This window comes from Lissotriton helveticus, chromosome 1_1 (assembly GCF_964261635.1).
Source record: "Lissotriton helveticus chromosome 1_1, aLisHel1.1, whole genome shotgun sequence".
NCBI classification, from domain to species: Eukaryota; Metazoa; Chordata; class Amphibia; order Caudata; family Salamandridae; genus Lissotriton; species Lissotriton helveticus.
Genome location: NC_136057.1, coordinates 711,015,327 through 711,033,673, shown reverse-complemented (window position 1 = coordinate 711,033,673; position 18,347 = coordinate 711,015,327). Strand labels below are relative to the sequence as shown.

At 45.1% G+C, this 18,347-nt stretch overlaps 1 long non-coding RNA gene across 1 annotated transcript in view; it reads left to right on the top strand.

Annotated features, from left to right (window-relative positions):
- Positions 1-17,646, top strand: part of LOC144770567 (uncharacterized) — a 437,591-nt gene extending 419,945 nt beyond the window's left edge. Inside the window, exon 3 of the long non-coding RNA XR_013598927.1 lies at positions 16,977-17,646. This is a non-coding gene — a long non-coding RNA (uncharacterized LOC144770567). The remainder of the gene's footprint in view (positions 1-16,976) is intronic.
- Positions 17,647-18,347: the final 701 nt, after the last annotated feature.

Below are 18,347 nucleotides of genomic sequence, written 5' to 3'. Positions count from 1 at the left end.
GACACTATCGATTTACACCCTTAATGTGAGCAGTGCTTAGATCTCTAGAGTGATGGAACTCTCGTTTCTGCTCTGACATTACTTACCAACTGAATGTAAGTAGTATATATATCCCTAGAGTGAGGTATTTCGCCCATTTAAAAATCCAATTCCTAAAAACTTTCCCTAAAAAACGACGAGCACCCTCGGTTGCCCTGACAACCACCAGCGTGCCTAAACCTCCTTTAGCCATTGCGCAGGGATAGGTCCTCTATTCCACACCTCGTCTTGATCCTAGGCGCGCTCCGCCTGAGTGGGCGTGTGCGCTCCAAGCCTCGATCTGAGCGAGACACGCCCAACCCGGAATCGAGCGCGCAAACGGAAACAAAGCGCTTTTAAACTCATTTACCGGCCCCGCTCTCCATCGTCGGGGTCCGGTTTAGAGGAATCTTGCAGGTTGACAAGCGGGTTGTGAGCGCAGAGGGCGTGAGTCTGGATCACCAGCGGAACGTTTTTTACGATGACCAGAAGCTAAGTACCTGTGTGTGGTTTGGGTTCTGTTGACATGTAACTCCTCTTTCTTCCTAGGATGTGCCAAGCGCGCTCCAATCCTCCTCCCGAGACCCATGGTGCTAGTAGCGCCCTGTTTTAAAAGTGAGATTTTCTCCATACTTACCATCCTAAGGGGACACCGACCATTTGGTCAAATTGATCCCTCTTCATGGAGAATTCACACCGTGTTTTTATCCCCATCACTACTATAGTAGTTTTTAACCACCTTTAGCACTCCACCTCTTAGCATGTACAATATCCCTAAGGGCTACTTGGATGGTGCATAAGATATCAGTTATTGTGTGTGCACACAAAGGTTTGCCACCATCTTAGGAGCACTATGATAAGTCTACGCTGGCATATACTAATCGTATGAATGTCCATATCTGTTTGTCTGTGTTATTTTCTCTCACAGGTGCTGATACACCCCTGAATTTTGGGGGTTTTTTGGAATGAGCAATTTGCTCTTCTAATTTTTAAGCACTTTTTTCACTTTTCTTTTTTCACTTACACGTCCCCAGGTCAGGGTGGACTATTAGAGTGTCCATACCGCCGGGGTATAGTCCTGAAGAATGCCATGGTGAATATATACCACAAATAAGGCAGAAACATGTTGACTGATTAATTTTAAAACTTGTGGTATTTAGCTGAATTTAATCAAAATCCTAAAAACCTTGGCCCTTAAATTCAGACACATATACCACTTACACGTGTCTTAGGGATCACTTATTAAAAGTTTTTTCGATACCCTTAGTCACTTTTAATTTTGCAATTTCCACAACACGTCCTCCCCACACGACCAGCTCCGCATTATTTCTGGCGTCGCAGCACACCGAAGAGACACTCGGTCTCTTCGGTGGGGCCCGATGATGAAGCATGACACTGACCAGGTCGGTGTACGAGGGCTTTCCTACTCAAATAGAGTGACTGTGATTAAAATTACCCACTTATCTCTTTGCTCAAATATCTGGTAGCTTTGTGCGTGACCGGACCTCTCTTCTTTTGTTGTTTGTTATCTGCACATTGCCTGTTTGGAATAAAGCCTGCCTGGTCAGGCTCAATGATGCCCGGAAGGTAGGGACCCAGTCTCGCCGCCAAAATCCCAATGAATAGTTTGAGGTCTAGGTTGAGCAATGAAATGGGTCTGTAGGCCGCACACTGGGATGCGTCTTTGCCCGGCTTGGGCAGGACAATGATGTCTGCGGCTAGCATGTCTTGGGGGATAGAGCCCGGTCCTCGGAACAGTCTGGCCAGTATCGGTTCAAGCAGTGGGCAAAATGCTTTATAAAAGCCCACCGAGAAGCCGTCGGGCCCTGGTACTTTGAGTGGTTTAAGTTGCGCTATTGCTGAGACCACCTCTTCCGTCCTTATCGGGTCGTCCAGTGAGCGCGCATTGGCCTCATTAAGGGCTGTGATCGCCGCCGTCTCGAGGTATGCGTCTGCGGCCCCCCCGGGTCGGGGGCTGGCTCCGCCACGTATAGTGAGGCATAAAACGCCCGGAACGCCTCCGCAATCTTCTCATCCCCTTGGAGTGTCTGCCCCCCTTGGTCTTGAATAGAAGAGATTTTAGAGCGAAGGACTTTGGCTTTAAGTCTGCTTGCCAGCAAGCGCCCGGTTCTGTCGCCGCCCAAGTAGTAAGTGTGGCGGAGGCGTAATGCTGCATATTCAACGCGGTCCAGGTCCAGGCTCGCAAATTGGGCCCTAGCTGCTTTGAGCTTGCGCCAAATTTTGGGGGCCCCCGTTCTGCTAACGACTCGTTCTAGTTCAAGCACCTGATCTGAGAGCGTCTGTCGTCTATCCCTCTGTTCTCTGGCTTCCGCGGCTGCCACCGTGATTAGTTCCCCGCGCACTACCGCTTTAAGCGCCCCCCATACCGCCGTCATTGGAACGTCTGTTGTATCATTTGTGCTCAGATATTCTGTGATGCGCGTGGTGAGCTGCTGTGTGACCCCCTGCGCTATAAGAGGTTTTCTCGTAGGCACCATCTGCCCTTTTGTGTTGTGGTGCGTGGGACCTGCAGTTGTATCTTAAGAGCGTCGTGGTCAGAGAGTGCTGCAGGACAACTTCAATGTCTGTGACCAAGGGTGCCAGCTCAGTAGACCCAAAGAAATGGTCTATCCGGGCATATGTGCGATGTACGTGGGAGTAGAATGAATACCCCGGGGTGTTAGGATGAGTCCCCCTCCAGAGATCTAAAAACCCTCTGCTGGCCAGCCATTGTCCCCCTTCCTTGGAAATCACCCCTGTAAAGCCAAACTGTTGGCCTGACCTGTCCTTATCGGGGTCCATCACCAAGTTAGTGTCGCCTCCCACCAGCGTGTACTTCGTGCGGGATGCTAGAATGTCTGCCAGAGCTCCTGTGAGAAAGGGATCCTGTTTAGAATTTGGAGCATAAATTGACTCTATAACCACCGATATCCCTCCTATCTGGATGTTGTACGCTAGGAGCCTCCCCTTAGTTACTGCTACCTTGTCCCCCACCTGGCCCCTGAAGTGCTGTGCAAAGAGACGGGCGACCCCAGCTTTTTTCTCTATTGTGGAAGAGTAGTATAGTAACGGGAAAGCCTTGGAGCGCATGCGGTGCCAGTCCTTGGAGAGCAAGTGTGTTTCCTGTACCAGGCATACCGCTGCCCCGGAGTTCTCCAGGTAGGACAAGATGGCCCTGCGTTTGATGGGGTTGTTAAGCCCCTTTACGTTTAAGGTGAGGACCTGTAACGTGGATTCCGCCATAAGTGGAGGAAGTGTGAGCCTCGCCGTGTCCTGAGTAGCCACCGTGCTTCACTGTCTCACTCATGCTGCCTTTGGTGCGCCAGAACCGGAGCTCCCCCCGTTCCTTGAACCCTTTCCCCCGGGACCCCCCTGTTCCCCCCAACCCCCTCCCGGAACCCCGACAACAACAACCAACCCCCCATCCCCTTTCCCTACCCCAACTCCCCAAGTTCGACAAACAAGCATTGTCCCAGTCCTGCCCATCAGGCGCAGGACTGTGGTATTGGTACCTGGTGGAGCAATCTCCTGTAACGACCTCCGTGGCCCCCCGACCGCACCCCCGGGCCTACAATGCATTTATGCTAAGTTGTCCCCCCCACGTTAATAACTCATTCGGAGGATGACGTTTCCCTGGCAACCTCCCGGATGGCGGTGGCCCTTTCTTGTGTGATGATGTGGGCCTCTGGTTTCGTGTGCACTACCGGGGAGCGCCGTCAGCCGACCCTCTGCCAGCCTCCCTGGGACGGACCCTGGGATAGCTTTGTTGGCGTTGACTCCTCCGTCAGTTCTATGTCCAGCAGTACACAGGTGTCCTTGAGCGATCTCAGCTGCTGCAGAGCCCCGTTCCATTTAAATATCAGGCGGAATGGGTGGCCCAGGAGTAGGGGATCTCCTTCTTGCGCAGGAAGTCCGTGGCCACCTTAAATGCTTTCTGTTTTTGTAGGGTAACAGCGGAGAGGTCCTGGTATAGGGCTACGGGATGGCCTTGGAATCGAAGGGGCTGCTTCCGCCGAGCTTCTCTGAGAATCCGTTTTTTGAGCGGAAAGTCGGGCAGGAAGGCCAGAATGTTTGGGGGGGGGGGCAGGTGAGCGCCTCGGGAGCCCGACTCTGTGAGCCCTGTCGATTCTGATGTCAAAGTCCGCTGATTCCCCCAAGACGTCTCGAAACAGGGCCTATAGGTAGCCTGTGATGTCCGCCCCTCCTCCTTGAGAGGGACCCCCCAGACCCGGACATTGTTCCGACGGGACCGGTTTTCCAAGTCCCCTGCAGGTCCAGTTGCTGGTCCTTCAAACGTATGACCTCTTGTTGTAACTGTTCGATCTCGTCGCTCCTGGCCTGGTCTGCTTCTTCGATAGCGACCACACGCTCTCCTAGGCCGTCCATTTCTCGCTTAATCTCCCCGGCCACTTCTTGTTTCAGCGTCTGGAAATCTTCTCGGAGGGAGTTAAACAAGGACTCTAGGAAGGACTTGTGGGGTCCGTGTTTGGTTTCGTGACCCCGGGAGAGGGCGGCCCTTTGTCGTTTTTTGGCAGGCCCTTAGTGAGCATCTCGGGGAGGGTACGGTCCCCCTTCTTCCTTAGGCCGGCTATTTTGTGCTCTCCGAAGTCTTGGGTTTGACCTGCATTTCAGCCCCAATCTGTCCGGGTCGCTCTTATGAGCTGGCGTTGTCATCAATCTCGGTCCCTTTCCGTGGTCTGGGGGCCATGTCGCTACTCTGGCCCGGGGACTCCTGCAGCAGCCCCCCCCCTGTTTGCTCTCATATCTAGGACCCAACAGCTCGTCTGTCCTCTGCCACGCGGTGAAGTCTGTGGGCGCTATGGGCAGCTTTGCTCGAATCCCCTAGCCAGGCCCCGGCAGGGGAGTTACGCAAGGCGGGCCCCCTCGAGTCTTGCTGACCACCTGTCCTGCTGTGCCTCCGCGACCACTACTTTCGCTGCTCTTGTCGTCCCTGTGCCGGTGTGTCTGTGGACCTTTAGGTGCTTGCGCTGCCTGGACTTGGTGGATGCCGGTAAAATGCCCGTGGGGCCCCCAGAGATGACGCCTGGCTGCTGGAGTCTGTCTTAGGCTCAGGGTCCTCTCGGGTTCTCCCCGGTCCTGCTCCGCACCTTCCCCACAAAATGGCACCGCTCGCCGTGTCCGGGGCCTTCTCCCGTCCACTGACACCCCCGCCGCTCTTCCCCTCTTCTCTGGTGTCTTCTTACCGCCTCGTTGGGGTGCTGTACTCCGTAGTCGAGCCGGCGGGGGAGGGTGCCTCCGGTGCAGGCCTCTCGACCCCGAGCTAGATTGGCCCGTTCACTGCCTCGAGACTGGGGGGGAGGATGTGCGTCCCCCGAAGTGCCGCTCGGGGCCCTCCCAATCTCCTCCGAGGGGGCATAAGGGCCACTCTCTGCCCACCGTCCCTGGTGATGTGCTCAGCTTGCCCCCAGCACTCGCGGTGAGTCGTCTTCACCGCCTCCGGGGTTGCGCGCCTCCGGCGTCCACGGTGCGATCTGGATTGGCGGGTTGCTCCGCTCGCTAAAGGCGCCGGACCGCTCTCTCCCGGGCACCGGCACGTCCTCGCTGTCTCGGCGGCTCTCCCGGTCCCGGTAATGCCCCTTGAGGGGGACACTGCGCCTAAAACCGGCCTAGGGAGGTGACGGGTCAGGGAGCTCATGGGACTTGCGACCGTCTAGGCCGCCATCTTGGCCATGCCCCCTAAATTTTTTTTAATTAAAAAAAACAATATTTTTTAAATATGATATTTTTTACATTCTACATTTTTTTTCTCAATATTTTTGTACTTACCTTGCTGGAGATAGGATGTCGATATTGTTGACATCGATATTTTTGTTGCGATATTTTTGTATGTCGATATTTTTTGTATCGACATTTTGTCAGACATTCATGGACCACTCCTGTGTACCTCTAAGACTGTGCCAAGTACGCAATCTTCCTCCCCTGTCAGGCACCTTCATTGAGAAAGATCAGAACCTGAACCGTCATTTTCGAAAAAGGGATACTGCTGTAAGATGTTTTGATTTGGATTTAGAAATTGTTGCATTGACTTTTGAAACATATTTCTATTCAATTTTGACATTTGATTTCAATTAAATCTGGGATTTCCCATGCTTTTCTGGACCATTTGAGCTGGAGGGACTGGCATCATTGAGACGTGCCCTTGCATAGGCACCTGCATCTGCTGTGTGGGTACATTTTGCATCTCTACTCCTCTTTACATTTGTATATTTCTATTAACATTTTCAGGATTATATCTACATTCTCTCTTCCAATGCCCAGTTCTGTGATAGATGTGAGAAGGAGTAACCTTTTTCATAACAGCAACATCCATTCTTGAACCTGCATTAACAGGAACCCCTCTACCTCTACTCTAAGGAACATTAAACCCTCCCTGATTACCCTGGAAACCAATGTGTGGAATTCCAACACCCTGCATACCTCTGTGATTCTCTGTAAACTAAGGATTCTGAAAAACATTCTGAGCCAGCCTTGTCTGAGTCAGCATGAATTATCTTTTGCCTTTTTCTACTTCATTTCTTATTCATCGCTACAGAATTTCATCAATCGATTTGTTCTGCCAGCAGATCATGCTTTGAGTTATCTGCAAACTGATCTCTGTTCTCAGCCCTCAAACAAACTGTGGCATAAAAATTCCCATATCCTTTACTTCAGGATACTTTCATCCACTATGCTCCTGGAACAACTGTAACAGTCTTTCATAAAACTCATGAATGGATTCATCTGGTGTCAGTGGGCCTCATTGGTTCGTCATATGGCCGTTTCACATGAGTCTTACATTAAGCCCACAAATCAGTAGATACTACAATATCAAAGAACAAATCCAAATCAGCCCACAACCCCTTTGAGATCTTTAAAAACCATTCTCCTTGTGAGTACCATTGCACAGATGTGTCCCTCAATGTTGGAACATTGCTTGTTAATGATGCAAGATCACCTCTGCTTCAAGGTACATGTACAAACATTCCTCATTCTATTTCTCTTAATGGATATGATGTGGTTTCTCTCTCATTTTCCCCATCTTTCTTTTCTGCCACCTCAGCTTCCTTCTTTTTCTTTTCATGTTTCTTTGACCACTTAATATCCTATTTTTAGTTTCACTCCATTTGCAAATGCATTTGACCAATTCCATAATACGGGAACACATTCCTGTGCCACACGCATATTTTCAATTGGTGCATCATCCAATTGAACCCTATTGCTTTTCTACAAGAGAAAATATTTGGAAATATCAATTCAATTTTGTTTAGCTAAATCTGTCAAATTATCATTTATGGCAGCTGCTTGTCTAATAATTTCTTTGCACAGTTAAATAAAGTGGTTTTTTTATATTACTCTAAAAGTTCTTATTCAAACATCTTCTTATTATTTCCTCCAATACCACTTTCAATTTAGTAATGTTTACAGGTCTTTCTTTTTCAGTATTCAAATTAACTTGTAAATCTGTGCTTTCTGTCTTTTTAAACCCTGAAGCTTCCAATGTCAGTTAAATGTATTTCTCATGGAGTTATAGGTGCTGTAAAATCAAGTGTTCCACCATTTGTGAGTGCTTGTACTGTCTAGGGTGGTGCCCATACCACTATCTGTGGATTTTGTGAAGTAGGAACAAATCCTGTTACAGGTGGACCTCCTGCAAATCCTTGAGCTTCTAGAATCAAATTCACATTTTGTTTGGTAATAATAACTTGTCTAGGTAAAGTCTGTACATTTACTGGTGGTGTCTGTACTGTACTATGTACACCAGGTGCACTAGTCACCATACAAACTGTAACTTGTGACCGAGCCACTGCTGGTGGAAACTTTTGAAGTATCTGCAAATGTTTTTCAATCACTACAGCACTCGGTTGTACAGGAGAAGTAGCTACTTTATTACTTGTACTAGTGCTTGATTCGCTTTGATCAGTAAATGATGCAAATGATGGCGTCTACCTGCTAACATCTCTTCTAATATATCATCACTTGAATCGCTGTCTGTCTCTTCCTCCTCCTCTTTCTTCTCTTTGCCCTTTTCTGTTGATTTTCTCTCATTTCCCTTTCCTTGTGTTTCTGTTGTAATAGCTGGATACAATCTAGTTCCCTCAGTCACAGCTTTCCTCCATCTACGCTGTCCTTCATCCCATTGAGCATCTGCATAATTATGCACTGCTCTCTTTGTCCTTCTCTGCTATTTTAATTCACAGCCTCGTATAGAGCAGGTCTAGGGGGTGGTCTCATTTCATAAATCTTTTCTTTAAACTTCTCTGGAATTTTAGTTTCAGAAGTACCATATTTTGAGAAACTCAATGAACACTCTTTCTCTGTGATCTTGCACCATTGACAAAGCCATAAACATGAATGTAATCCAAATTCTGTTGTCATAATGTATGCAGGTGTACCCTCAGGAGACAACTCTTCACCTTTCCATAATGGAATTGTAACATCTCCTTTCACCAAATTCGTAACTTCTTAAACAAAATGTAATTATTGCAATAAATTGAAAAGCAAACGCAACTTCAATTCAATATTTTGTTTCCGTTCTGGATACGTTGAATCCGTATAACCCAATCTTGTCACAGCAATAATTTCATGTTACCAAATCTCAATGCGTTACATACTTAACCACTGACTAATCTCAGTGCGGCACCTTGACATCACCACCCAATCCCAGCGCAAAAGCACACCAACCAATCAATACCAGCCCGAACCCTGTGGCGTATGCCTTGACTCCTCGCAGCTTCTCACATTTCTTTACAAATCTCTACGTACATATACAAACTTTAACAAAACTCTCAAATAATATGAAAAACATGTATCAATTCTTGGTTGCTCTACTAAAAAGAAACAGCAGTATTACAATCCCTCAAGAAAAATCCACAATCCTAAGTGAAATCTCGACCACGGTGAAATCAGCCTAATCAATGCTGTGTCACCCTTTTGTGCAATTAGGTTCTACTAACATCACTCAACCTTAAACAATCACAACAATGTTTTAGTTTCTCTACCATAATGGTATAGGTGATGGTACCTCACATTCTACACCTTAAACCTGCAAACAAGAAATTCCATACTACGAGGGCTCTTAATTTTTTATCAATCTATCCTGGGATCTTAGAATACAGCTAGTATGAAACTCTTAACTTCTTTACCTAAAAGCAAATAACTCCATCAATCCTTTCCTTCAATTCCAAATCACAATTCATTACCCTACATACAACCAAAAAACACAATTACAGTAGACGACACATCACCAGTGGCAGCCGGCATGGATCTGGGGTGGCTGGGGGTAGGGGATGTAAGGGGGTTTAAAAAAAAAAATAAAGAAAAATACACTCCTGCCGCGTCAGGGCGAAGACGCTGACCAGGAAGCACATCTAGGCTCCCCCGAGCCAATCACAATGCTGCAATACGGTGTTGTCATTGCTCTGAGCGCTGTAGTTCAACGATCAGATGAGGAATGGGGGCCTGGGTATATTCTCCACCCAGGCTGTAATGCAGCCTGGGTGGAGAACATGCTAAGTGCGCATTATTGTTTGTCCGGCCCTCTCGGGTCGACCATAGAGTCATGTGTACTTCAGTGTGAACACCACTCCTCCCTCTGCCGTGCTCTGTGAGCAGTGCAGCCCCACCCCACCCTACCCACCAACCTACCACAGAAGGACAAAAATAAAATTGTAATAACATCAAGTTATTATCATATACTTTTTCCTTTCTTTTACTGCATCAAACCAGTAGGGCGACTCTCCTCTACCTTTGCGGAGGAGCCACCACTACACATCACCCTATTAATACTCACACCTCCAGCAAGAGATTAGTAAAACTATTTCATTTTATTCAATTAGTGAAGCATATAAAATCAGTTCACAGAAATTTATCAAGAGAAAAATGGTTAGAGTCATTGAAAATACAAAGATTATCAAGCGAGTTCCATAAAGGAATTAGTCCCTAGTCTAAATAAGTCAGGAATAAAAAGTTAATAGAACCCAGAAAGAATTCAGAAACAGGGTGAGATCAACGGAGCATTAGGTTCGAAATCAAATTAAGTAGTCAAACTCCCCATAAAGAGTAGTTCATGAAACTCAGCCGAGTCTCAATATCCGAAGAGCGTTAACATACAGTTGCAGTAGCAATCTGCACAAATAAAACCTCAATAGGAAAATATGGGGAAACAGATGCAGCAGTAGCTACAACCATCAAAAACAAACTTGCAATATGAAGGTTGAGAGTCTAGGCACATCACCTCCAATGTGGCAGGCAACAGCAGTAGCAGCATACAGAGTCAGCAGTAATCTGCCGTAATCTGTCTAACTAAAAACACACACTAATATAAAAGACAAGAAACATATGAATACAATCTTTCAGGTCAGATCACGTCCATCCAATGAGAAGAAATTTTTCAGGGTGAGCAATATTTGTTCTTCCTTTCTCTCAGAAGGCACATGAAGTTTACAATCTACTATCCAATATGTAACAGACTTCATTAAACATTTGTGCTTCTTGAAGCGTTAACCTTGGTTCCCAGGGAAGCTTGATGTAGATTCTATTCTATCATTTATGCAATGTTTCACTGCATAACCATGAACTATACTAAAGAAAGGAACATTTACTTGCAGAATTCTAGTTAGGTAATGCTTTTCGTATTTCATGTGAGAGTTATTGTCAAATTATACGATTTTCTATTCATCATTATATATACACGAGATAGATACAAAGGTCAAGCCTAGTGCAAACGAGAGCATGTAACTGCAGAAAGATATTATATTAATGAAATCAGAACATTCTGTAGCTATGACGAAGATTCTGAAGAAGTCACATTAAGGTCAAGTTATCAAATACATTTATGCATGGTTCAGCAACTTCTAAAGCTTCTATGTGTTAAAGGGAATTCTAAAGGCTGCGTACCAGTGAATATGGTTGCCTGGTGGGTTGACCACATTTTTTCTATGTGTGGTTTTCCAGTATGTTTTCATGCTAATGTCCAAAGCAAATTATCAGATTTAATAATAAATGTTTAATACAAATGTTGACTTTTATAAGGCTTCAGAATACGATATCGTGGGAGGAAAAAAAACAGATGAATGAAAGAAGCAAAAGCCAGACAGACATACAGAGAAATAAGGTGGATGAGAGACAGTTGCCTAGGGTACAAATAGTTGTGGTAAATTGTCTGTGTATAACAGTGCCCCCGATGGATGCAAACCAAACGTCCAGTAAGGTGTTACTTATGAAAGTGAACAAAGGAACCAGTACAGCTGCATTAAAAGATGAAACTGAGGCATCGCTATCCTGGGATCACAGAGTCACATAAGAAGAGAAAGGACCGCCAACAGAATAACTTAGTTGGGTAGGACCAATCCAGAATGAGTAAACAGACTCCATAGACATCAGATGTTCGTTGGTGGTTGAAGGGACACAGCTGTAAATAAGTGTATGCTGAAATGCAGAGTGGAGTAACGATGGATTACAGATGAGGTAAGTGACTAATAGATGGGTGAGATCCACATGTTGGCCACCCACAGAAGGTGACTATCAAATTATGCACCATTATGAGGAATGACTGAAAAAGACAGCTGCTAAACAATGGTAGCGAATGGTATCATGGAGAGCGGGGAGGAACAAGTATCGAGAATCTGACGAATGGCCGAACGAGGCAGAGCAGGTGGGTGTGGTGAAAAGTTTAAAAACTGGGCCAGTGACGGTAAAGGTGTACTGTGCAGGGCGAAGAGGAAATCCAGTCAACAGCAGAAGCTCCAATCCAGGCGCCGCAAGGAAATCAAAACGTGCTTGTATCAACTCCACTGCGGGCTACCTTGTTGGACAGTGTGAGGACCGAACGAAAGGCACCAAAAATGACTCAAACTCAGTCACTGACTCTCACACTTTCAGGCCGCTAACCAGTGCAAACCAGCTAGTTTGGACATGCGCTGTATTCACCCAGTGGCATACATCATCGTAAATATGGGAGATGAGATCGTGGAGGGCTCAAGGGAGCTCAAGGGAGCCACGCCACCTCACCCTGAATTTCACCATACTCTTCTTGTTGTCCAGATTTTGGGTTTAGCTATTTGAAAGCTGAAATAAGGATTCTGGTGAGGTTGCTAGGACTTGCAGATGTCTAGAAGAGGCTATGTCTTGATTGCATTAGTCAGAACTAGTATAGTTCTGACTTTGGCTAATCAATTAGCAGAAGAAATCTAACAGATAACCAGTCATTTGGGAAACTTTCACAAGGAAGTGAGACTTTTAAATCATAGGACACCAAGTTAAGACTAAAAATGGATATGAACCAATCTTCTACAGGTATGTAGTAAAAGGGATGTTGTTGGTTCATCAGTTCCATTCTATACTGATTTACTGATTTCCATTGTTTTCCAGTGCTTTAAAGTTCTTTGTCAAATTCTGCTTTAAAAATGCGTTGATGACCTAGATTTTTTACAGAAAAAAAGCTAAGCTTGCAGAGCTCTCCTTTTCCTCTGAAGTGCACCATCCCATCAATGCAATGAACTTTAATCTGTACTGTTGTCCCACAATGTATGTTCCCATGCAGGAGATAGTAAAAATACCAATATTTGCTGGTAGAGCACAAACAAGTAAAACAAAAATCAACAGTTTTGTATTGCATGTACATTATCACTTTTCAGAAATTTGAACCATGTAACAATTTAAAATTCATCCTCTAATTTTTTTGTTTCCAGTTACCCTTAGATCCTGATTTAACCCTGATTGATCTAAAAGCATACATTATTACTAATCTCAGCATGTTTAACAAATAAATATGTGTTGGTGATTATACCACTATTTGAATAGTTTATTTTAAATATGTAGAGGATACATTTTTATGAATGGTTTTAGATTTCAAATTATGAAATAATGTATTGTCATTTTGTTTAATTGTGCCATAGAGCTATGGCAGCCTGTAGCATTGACCAGCATATAAATAATAATAAGAAACATTAGATATTCCAACCATTCTCATAGCTTATAGTGGTGATTAATGCCTACTGAGGAATCATTTTAGTTCACAAGCCTGTATGAAAGGATAATCAACTGTAAATCTTGAGACAGGAGTTGCCCATCCAGAGTAGGAAGTACAACATTCCTAAGAACCCTCAAGTCCAGGGATCTTTCATGGTACATTTCCAGATGTGAAATAAGCATCATACCCTTTGAGATGCCTGGTTTGTTTGGCAGTGAAATATGAAATCCCTTATTTGGGTCTGAATCTAGACTTAGCATGTTATCATCACTGTTAATCAGCACACATATATTAAAGCCCATGCATTTTGTACATTTATTACTAATCCAAATTAAAGCTATCCAGCATAACAGTCATCGCAAGTTGTTATACATAAGTTATACATTCAACAACTTCCACAGTTATGAAGGTCATATATATATATTTTTTCTTTAAAACTGCCACGGAATCAAGATGAATTTGCGGCAAAAATGGGCAAAAAAAAACGTGATCTCCCATGCTTGTTTTTAAATAAGCCCCTGGTGGGCCAGGTCAGGGGGCATGCCTCCTTTATTAAATTAAAGGTGCTTTGTAGATATGGCCTTCCTCCATGGGCATTTGTATGGCCGGAGACCACCACCTACCTTATGCTAAAGTAAAAGCAGGGGGGTAGCATGGACCCACCCCCAGGGACAACTACCTCCCTGGGAATACAAATAAAATTAATAGGAGGGGCCACGTGGATGCCCCTGCGAGCCCCAGGAACCACCATTTCCCGGGGCTTAAGTTAAATGTTATGCGGGAGCACAGATGACCCCAGGACCTGGTGACCACCACCTCCCCGGGGCAATTAATAAAATGAAAAGTGAAGGCTGCTCGGATCCCCCATGAGCCCCAGGGACCGCCACTTCCCTGGGGGTAAAATACAAGAAAGGAGTGGGGCTATGTGACCCCCCTCGTGGAGCCATCTATAGCCCTGGGGGATGGCTCCTGCTATGTCCAGGGGTGCCCATCCCTGGGACATAGCTGTTTGCTTTTGCTTGGTGGGAACTTGCAGCCAAGCAAAAGCAAACACTCCGGTTCCAGCAGGCAGGAGCTGTCAAAGTGCTCCCTCCGGCTGGAAGCAGAGGTTTAATCTCTTTCCTCGCCCGCAGACATGCGGGCATGGAAAGAGATTAATCTATTGCTCCTGCATGGAGGGAGCTGCATTTCCAGTAGCTGCCTGCATGCAGCAGCAATGCTGGCTCCCACAGGAGGCGGGGAGCAGGCTGGGGCCACTGGGGCCTTGAGGCTCCTTATGCGATCCCCATCATGCATGCTGGGTGCCCTGTCTGAGACCAGGGCACCCAGAGACACATGTCCAGGCCCCAGGGGATGGGGTCCCCGGGGCCAAATATGGCCCAGGGAGGGGGGCTGGCAGCCCCCCCTCATTGAATATTGGCAGGGCCCTAGCGGATGGGGTCCACGGGGCCAAAATCAATCCCCCTCGATGGAATACACTGGAAACCCAATTACACACTGGTTACCCTAGATGTCAGCAGCCTATATACAAGTATACAACATCAACTAGGGCTGCAAGCCATCAGGCACTCTATCTCATTATTTTTCCATTCTGAAATGATTGTAGACATGGTGGAATTTTGTTTGAATAACAACTTTTACTTGTTTGATGATGTCAACTACCGGCAGTCACAGGGCACTGCTATGGGCACCTGATTCGCCCCCAGTTATGCCAAACTATTTATGGGTTGGTGGGAGGAGCAGGTGGCCACCCAGTTGGAGGAATTCACCAATTGTGTCCTGTGGCTCCGGTACATTGATGACATCTTTTTAATTTGGAACGGGGACCCAGAATCTGCAGGCAAGTTTGTCAAGAAATTAAATGACAATCAGTACAACCTGACCTTTAACGAATACATCAGTAAAAACGAGATCAAATTTCTTGATGTACAGGTAGAGATCAAAAACCAAATGATTCAGATAGTCGAGGCTTATGATGTCGAGATAGTGTCATACGCGGATGACACTCAGCTGGTAGTGACACTCTCTCGGCCGCCCGAGGAAGCCTCGGCTAGCTTTTCGGCATGTCTTAGTGATCTAGCTGGATGGATGAATACGAACTGTCTACGCCTCAATGCGAATAAAACGGAGCTTCTCGTGTTGGGGAAGACTCCATCCATCTGGTCGTCGGCATGGTGGCCATTAGAACTTGGCGCCATTCCAAAGCCCTCAGAGCAGGTGAAAAATGTAGGGGTCAGATTGGACACGAATCTGTCCTTCGAACACCACACTAGAGGGATTGCAGGCAAATGCTACGGCATCCTTAAGACTCTACGTAAGACCCTGGACTCTCTCCCTGCAACTAGTAGGAAAACTTTAATCCATACCCTTGTAACCCCCCATCTTGACTACAGCAACTCACTGTACTTGGGCCTGAGCAAAAAAGGTCTTCATCGTCTGCAATGCGTGCAGAACGCAGCTGCCAGAATGGCACTTAACCTGTCTAGAAAGTCCTCAGGGAAACGTGCCTTAGCCACTCTCCATTGGCTACCCATACAGGAGCGCATTATATACAAAACAATGTGCATGACCTACTGCATTGCCCAAGGGAAAGGACCAATATATCTCCAAAAATTACTGACCAAGTATCAACCCAAATGCCATTTGAGATCCCTGGGCTTTATGATTTTTCAAGTTCCCAGAATTTACCGGGCGCGTATGGGCGGTCGGTCCTTCAAATACCTGGCCAGTAAACAATGGAACTCCCTACCCATTGAACTCCGGATGGAGCCATCGGAGAGGAGCTTCCGTCAAGAATTAAAAACCTATCTGTTCCTGAAGCTATGAGTTTCCTTTCTTTTGCCTCCCTATTCTCTATTCTCTTCTTCTCCCAGTAGTGGCCCAGTCCTTTGTTCATACAGCGTGGGGACACACTGTTCCAAGTGTAACCAGGCGCTATACAAGATGCTTTTATTATTATTAGACAAAGTTATTTCGAAAAAAACAGCTGGAAACAGCATTCTGAACGTGTTGAGTGCTCATCCACGTACATTGGTATATAGTATACCTGGCGGGGAATCATTACGTGCCAAACGTAATTGCAGCTCTGAGTCTGATTACTGTCAAGAGAGAAGAATCATGTCCCAACGTTTCAGAGAACGAGGGTCTAGTAATAAAACTATATAGGATGCTTGCAAGAGGGTAGATCCGGTCTCCCGGAATCAACTCTTGCCCCCGTGAGGGAAGCTACTGAATCTGAAGTTCTTAGGTTCATCACCACGTATACAGGTCAATCGCAAGACATTCGTTTAATATTAAGGAAAACATTGGCATGTCTTGTTGACAGATAGTCATTTGAGAAAATACCTTAGTAGTTGTCCGCCAGTGACGTTTAAACAGATCTTTGAGAGATGACCTTAGTCCAAACTCAGTAACCAGCAAATGTAAAAATATCATCTCCTCCCATGGAGGATTTCGTTGTTGCAGGAATTGTAAGGTCTGTAGTAATAGCAGTGACTGTATGTCACTTTCTATTGTAAGCATCAACAAAGACTGGGAGATTAAAAAGACCCTAACATGTAGTACTACACACTGTGAGTATGCCTTGATTTGCCCATGCAATAAGGCATACATAGGCAGTACTATCCATCAAACCAGGAAATGAGTGCTAGAACATGTTAGGGCAATTAGACATAACAACAAACAATATCCAGTCGCTAGACATTTTTATGACAATCATTTCCAAAATGAAAAATTGCTGAAAATGGTTGTCATAGATGCTGTACCTGAGAATGTACGGGGAGGTAACGGAGTTTTGACACTGAGACAGCTAGAGTAAAGATATATTGTGGAGTTGGAAACCACGGCTCCATTGGGGCTGAATTCGAGTGAGGAGCTAGCTGTTCATCTTCATGAATAAACATATAATGAAATTAACTGAAAAGAATTAGTGGCTGTATAGTTACTCTTTGGACATATTTTATTAATTTGAAATTTTGTATTTTTGTAGGTATGGTATCACTTTATCGGGCTGCTCATTGATGAATTATGTGGAGTTATCCTCATCTGTATGTGCCCACTTGGGCTTTATGTATGAGAATTGAGCCAGATTTAAATTAAATATATCAGATCACCAAACAGTCATTACCCCACTGGGGCGTGAGGTTTTGATATGTTTCTGTCATTTTTCCTGATATATATTTTTTTTCGAGATATCAAATTTGTTATACTAACAAATGCAGTATAAACAGTGTAATCATCATTTTATTATGGTTGCCTATCTGCATATTATATGATATATTGCATATTTTTATCGTTTGATAAATCCCTATGTTGTTATATTTGGTTAAAAACTAATGAATGTGTTGACCACTCTGTTTACTGCTTTTTAGCAAGAGATAGCGCTTTTATTTACATATTTGTATTTAACGCAAATACGTATAACAGTCAGAGCGCTTTGTTTATATATCAGGATGGCTATGTATATCGAACACTATTGCGTATAACAATCGGTTATCAGGTTTAGGATGTTAGACCTGGTTGTAATCATGCTGAAATTTAATGTATTTTAATTATGAAAGTATGACTGTGTTTTTCATCATGACAGATTACTAAAGTTTGTTGAAACTTTATTTAAACACTGTTTCAAGATGGCGCCCATGATTTTGCACAAGGTGGTATTGGTCCTCTTTCTATTTTGATGTATTTTGAATATATATGATGAAATGTTTGTGTGGCGTTTCCAGCGTGACCAAGGCGAAAGATGAAATGCGTTGTTGTTTTCTGCAGCAATAAACTGAAAATACTTTTTCTGCAAGTACTCCAAGGTGTCCGTTCCTCTTTTTCAAAGAGTGGAAGAGTTTGGTGTTCAATATTCAGGGGTTCCGGTACCCCGTGAACGGACCGCTCCGACTGACAGCCTCTATTCTCCTACTGGGATCGGTGTTGAATATATATATATCAGCAACATGATTCCTCTAGACAGCACACTATGCCATCCGGTGCAGACATGAAGAGGGCGGAATCTAGCCCAACAGTAAATTAGTAGAACAAATGAATGTCGCACTCCAAAGCTGTACGTTTCAGGGTTTTATTCACCACCACTACCACCAATGCGTTTCACCACAAGGGCTTGTTCATGGGTGGGGAAGTCTGTCTCCCACAGCAATTTATACCGTTTTTCACTTCCGCCCATCACGAGGCATTGTGGGACATGTAGTTTCAGTGTAAATATATACACTGTATTGCTTTCCATTTTTGTTCTCAATGATTAATAATGGTGTTGCCTTAATTAGTATAAACCTGGGTTTTTCATAGGATTGTTTCAAAATGTGTCTGTGGAGTCTAAGTGACTCAGTGTCTATTTCGTAGTTCTTTGATT